Source organism: Oryctolagus cuniculus, chromosome 11 (genome assembly GCF_051225735.1).
Source record: "Oryctolagus cuniculus isolate XC-2025 breed Fujian yellow rabbit chromosome 11, ASM5122573v1, whole genome shotgun sequence".
NCBI lineage: Eukaryota > Metazoa > Chordata > Mammalia > Lagomorpha > Leporidae > Oryctolagus > Oryctolagus cuniculus.
This window is the reverse complement of record NC_142877.1, coordinates 112,852,348-112,858,188: the sequence shown is the minus strand read 5'-3', so window position 1 is coordinate 112,858,188 and position 5,841 is coordinate 112,852,348. Positions and strand designations below refer to the sequence as shown.

Here is a 5,841-nt window from a genome sequence, read left to right as displayed (position 1 = left end):
AATAGTTGGTGCCCAATGGCCTTCTAAAATTATTTAATTCATACTGTCTTGTATAGGAGAATGCCTATTTCTTTTTTTAAAAATATTTTATTTATTTGAGAGATCGAGTTACAGACAGTGAGAGGGAGAGACAGAGAGATGGCCGTAATGGTCAGAGCTGCACTGATCCAAAGCCAGGAGCCAGGTGCTTCTTCCTGGTCTCTCATGCAGGTGCAGGGGCCCAAGCACTTGGGCCATCTTCTACTGCTTTTCCAGGCCACAGCAGAGAGCTGAATTGGAAGAGGAGCAGCTGGGACTATAACGGGTGCCCATATGGGATGCCAGTGCCGCAGGCGGAGGATTAACCTACTGTGCCACGGCGCCGACTGCAAGAGAATGCCTATTTCATCAAACCCTAATACTTTTACGTATTTGCTGATCTGAACATAAATAACATATTTTATTCCTTTTTGTTCACACATTATTTTTTTTTTAAGATTTAATTTTTTATTTGAGAGGCAGAGAGGGAAAGAGAGAGAGAGAGATCTTCCATCTGCTGGTTCACTCCCCAAGTAGCTGCAACAGCCAGAGCTTGGCCAATTCAAAGCCAGGAGCCAGGAGCTTCTTCCAGGTCTCCCATGTGGGTGCAGGGGCCTGAGGACTTGGGCCATCCTCCACTGCTTTCCGAGGCCATTAGCAGGGAGCTGGATTGGAAGTGGAGCAATAGGGACATGAACGTCCGCCCATATAGGAGGCTTAGCCACAGTGCCAGCCCCTCCTACTTTGAATTAGAGATGAGGATGAGGCTCTTCATGTGTTTAGTGCTCACTTGTGCACTGGTTTTCCTGTGAATCTCTTCTGTTGGCCCCTTGCCTGCTTGCTATTGCTTGTTGTTCCTCTCTTAAAAAATTGGACCGTAAAAGGTCAATGGGCATTAAGGGAATGTGGCTGCGTTTCTAAGCTCTTTGCAGATACAGACTTTTAGATCTGAGTTCTAGAGGAGTTGGCAGAGCCATAGATAGGAATTTCCTGTTTTCTCCAAGTGTTTTACAAATCCAAAGTCTTCGGCCACATCGCCCAGGGTCATCACCCTCACGGCTGCCTTCTGAGGCTGGTCTTGTGGTCTCCAGTGTCAGGGGCTGGGACCGTCCGGCCCTGCAGAGCCCCCTGCCCAGGCAACCGCAGACTCGATACATCTAGCAGGCTGATTCTTGGGATGGTCATTTTGTACAGCCCACGCATGATGTCATCAACACCCACGTGGCTTCCCAGCCCTGACAGAGAGAAAGAGGGGTTCAGAGAGGCAAAGAAGCCTCCAGCTGGGAGGATGGAGAGAGACTCCTAAGGGCCTGCAAAAAATCCCCCCCCCCGGGGGGGTCCTGGCCAGCCCACTCTCCCAGGGCGCCTGCGTCTTTCAGGATCCCTGAGCTGTTTCTCTAAGTGGAAAAGTGTCAGCAATGCACAGGGATCACGTCGGTAGCAGCGCTAATGGCTCGCCGCCAGTGGCGAGGGCACTGACTGTTTTAGTTCCCCTCGACCTCCCTGCCCGCCTCCTTGCAGCTACTGCTTCCCTCCTTAACGAGAGAGAGAGTTAACAAAGCCGGGCACTCGCTCCTTTTCTAGTCTCCGTCTGTTCTGTGCAGCCCGGGTCCTTTGTAAGGACACAGAGGTGCTGGCTCCTGGTGCTGGAGGCCGTGCGGCTGTGGAGAGCCTTCTTGGGACAGGAGGCCAGAGAGACGCTGAGGGAGACCAGGGGCCCGGGCTCGTCCTTGTAGCAGAACCGGCTCTGGTCCGGCAGGGATGACCCCAAGCCATCCCCAGGGGCAGAGCCCTCATCACCTCTTAAAGACCCCACCTGGCATTTTTTTTAAAGATTTATTTATTTACTTATTTGAAAGGCTGAGTGACACACACACACACACACACAGAGAGAGAGAGAGAATCTTCCATCCACTGGTTCATTCCTCAGATGGCTGCAACAGCCAGGGCTGGGCCAGACTAAAACCAGGAGCTAGAAGCTTCTTCTGGGTCTCTGACACGGGTGCAGGGACCCAAGCACTTGGGCCACCTACCACTGCTTTCCCAGGCCATAGCAGAGAGCTGGATCAGAAGTGGAGCAGCCGGGACTCGAACCAGCACCCATATGGGATGCCGGCACCACAGGCAGTGGCTTTAGCCACTGCGCCACAGCACTGGCCATGGGGATTCTTTATGGTCCTTATTTTTGAGCCTCAGAACTCTTTGAGAAGCTGATGAAGGCAATGAATCTGCTTCCTGGGAGAAGGAAACACACAGATACACAGGCACGCACTCACACACAGAGACACACACACACACACAGACACACACAGAGACACACACAGAGTCATACACACACAGACACACAGGCACACACACAGACACACACAGGCACACACACACAGTCATACATATACAGACACACAGGCACACACACACAGTCATACATATACAGAGACACACACACATTCACACACAGACACACACACAGAGACACACACAGACACACAGGTATGCACACAGACACTCTCAGTCATACACACACAGACACACACACAGTCATACACACAGACACACACAGGCACACACACAGACACACTTAGTCATACACACACACACAGTCACACACACAGACACACAGAGACACACACAGGCACACACACAGAGACACACACAGACACACACAGACACACACAGTCATACACACAGACATACACAGACACACAGTCACACACACACAGACACACACAGAGTCACACACACAGACACACAAACACACACAGTCACACACACACAGACACACATAGACACACACAGTCATACAGAGACACACACAGGCACATACACAGACACACACAGACATACACAGAGACACACACTGTCGCTCCCCCTCTTCGTGGAGGAACGACACAGGACCCTGCGTTGTTCTTTCGTCTGCTCGGCCCTCGCTGGGTTTGCTGCTGGTCTTTCCCAGGTTGGCTGCTGGTTCTTCCCGGGTTGGCTACTGACCCTTCCACCTCCGTGGAAGGGCGGTTCCCCCTGCCACTTTCCCCACTTCCACGGGGGAGCGGCACACCGCCGGCCGGCTCTCTCGGGGGCTGCACAGGTGTTCCCCTTAGATGTTCCTGGTGCATGCCGTCTCTCTCCTCCTTTATAGTCCTCTTCCACCAATCCTAACTCAGCTGCCCACACGCCGAGTACGCTGCTCTCCTCCAATCAGGAGCAGGTCCTGCAGCTTGTCAAGTTGGTGAGAGGCAGCTGGGTAGAAGCTGTTGCCTCCTCTCCCAGCGCCATATTGTGGGAGAGCAGATGCATAGAATAAGTCTTAATTCCAGTAACTCAGTCCAGTCCGGGTTGCTCCCCACACACACACAGACACACACAGGCACATACACACACAGACACACAAGGAGACACACACAGAGATACGCACGTTTTTGCTTACTCCTTTGCGAGTCCCTTTGCTCCCTGCAGCTGTGCGGAGGAGCTGGGGGTGGAACGGCTGCCCGGGAGCAGAATGGAAGGGTGGGAGGTGGTTTGGGAAAACGGGCTTGTTCTTCCCGTGTGCTGGGTGCTGGCCACATGCGGGAAGGTGGGCCTTCCTGTGCTGGGCACAGAAGCCCGAGAGTTGGGGGGTGTCCCTGGCCCGAGATGACACACGGGTGAAAGTTCTAGAGTGTCCTTTGTCCCAAAGGCTCGAGTGCAAGGTCAAGGGAATCGAGTCATTCTTGTGAAGGAAAATCTCCCAGGAGAGAAACAACCCCCCAGGATGTGCGTTTGGGGTAATAGTGAGGCTGGGACATCTGGTCACCCGAGCCTCCCAGCATGTGCGAATCCGCTTCCCGCAGAGGCCCAGAGGAGGAGGGCATGTGAAGGGGGCAGGGCCGGGACCCGGGGCAGGGGGGCCTGCATCTCCCACTCCCCCCGGAAGTCTGGAGACCTGCAGTCTCCTCCGTGGCCTTCCCGCCACCACAGCGTGAGGAATGGCTGCGACAGCTCTGCAGTGAGTGGGGCCGGCCGCCTGACCCAGGGCTTCCAGGGTGGGGGTGAGTGGGAGAGAGAGGGATCCGTGGAGGCCTTCGCAGCTGGGGTGGGGAGGTTGCAGTGGGGAATGCGGGATGAACCCCCCACAGCAGGTTGGTGGAGGTGGGGCATGGCCAGGGCAGGGGGGTCATGGCCAAGGCCAGGCCAGATGAGACACACACAGCGGATGCCAGTGTGGGTGAGAAATATGGAGGCCTGGAAGGGACATTCTTCCTCCAGAGATGCAGTGGCATTTGCAAAAACATGTGTCCAGCCTCCACCGTCAGCCTGGCAAAGACCCCTGTGGGAAGGCGTAGAAGGGGGGACGACCCCGAAGGTGACTGTGTTTCACCCTGAGCTGTCAGAGGAGCCAGGACATTCCTAGACATTTCTAGAATCAGCTCCCTGCTGACCACACGGAAAGCAAATCCAATGCTGGCAAGCCATTGGAGTTACATTTTGCCCACAAAATGGGCACCTGCTACCCGTGGTGTGGGCCCCCCGCCTTTGCTGGTTGATTGGCTCTTTTCATCCCCCGGGGTTGTCAATTACAGCATGCATGGGCTCCACGGGACCAGGCATATCTAGTCTACAGGGCTGGTTCACGTGGTGAGGGCGGCCCTCTGTGGTTCTGACATATTTCCTGCCCAAAGCCAGAGCTAGCTTTGCCACCTCCAATGGACAGCTAAGAAAACGGAGGCTGGGTGAGGTGAGACTGGCACAGCAAATTCGAGAGCCAGGCTGTCCGATTCCTGGAGCAACGCCTGGGTGGGTGAGGGGCCCAGGCAGATGGCAATCTGGGGGCAGAGCCCTAGATCTCACTTGAGGCTGGTACATGGAGGTCAGTCCAGGATACCCAGCTTAGGGTACAGGCCCTGTGCTCCCTGAGTCTCGGAGACCCTCCCACAGAGGGGGAGCTCAGCGGTCGCCAGGGCTGGGGTCCAAAGCCACCCTTTTCCCAGTAGAATCCGGGATGACAGCAATCCCTCCACAGCGGGGCCGCCTCCTCTGCGAGTTACTACCAGGTGGGAGCTACTAGCTCCATTCTACAGATAGGAAGACAGAGGCTGACAGGGCTCGCGGCTTGCCCGAAACCTCGCGGCAAGGAAACAGAGAGTTGGATGTAATTTCAGACTCTCCAGGGCAGAGAGAGGCTGGTGTTCCAGCTGAACCCCTTTTCCATGTCCTGGGAAGGTGAACCCTAAAAAAAGAGCTTCCTGGCTTACTCTTCATCCATACCAGAAATGACAGCACGCCTTCCCACTCCAGCAGAGTAACCAGACACCAAAGTCTGCTTTAAATTAAAAAAAAAAAAAAAAAAAACACCCACTTTATTTCTCTCCCACTCCGGGACGCCCATATCCACGCCACGAAGAACACGTGAGACCCGGGCCGCTGCAGGTCACGTGAGCAAGGGTCTTGCTTGCCGGGCAGGGCAGCAGCACCTGGATGGAACCTGAGTTGTGCATCTGAGGTCCAGCTCTGTGACACGGCACGTGGCAGGTGCTCAATGCGTGTGTCATGAATGAACGCACAAGGCGTGTCCTGTGTCTCCACGTTTCTATCAAAGTGGGGGTCAGAAGAGTCCGCAGGAGTCACCTTGTCCAGCTGCCCCTTGTGTTACAGATGAGGTCCAGAGGGGGTGAGTGACCAGCAGGAGATCACACAGCAAGTTAGAGGAATCCCGGGTGCACGGCGGCCACCTCCGCAGTCCAGGGCTCATCCTGAGGTCTCAGCCCATCTGCCTTCGGAGCCAGGGAGCCACTCTGGCTGGAGACCTGAGCTGTCTTTTGCTGTGTGCCTTGCTGCTGGGTCCACGGT

At 55.1% G+C, this 5,841-nt stretch overlaps 1 long non-coding RNA gene across 1 annotated transcript in view; it reads left to right on the top strand.

Moving 5' to 3' along the window:
* Window positions 1-3,914: 3,914 nt before the first annotated feature.
* The window catches only part of LOC149123621 (uncharacterized), a 57,947-nt gene continuing 56,020 nt past the window's right edge, over window positions 3,915-5,841 (top strand). Inside the window, exon 1 of the long non-coding RNA XR_016216323.1 lies at window positions 3,915-4,000. This is a non-coding gene — a long non-coding RNA (uncharacterized LOC149123621). The remainder of the gene's footprint in view (window positions 4,001-5,841) is intronic.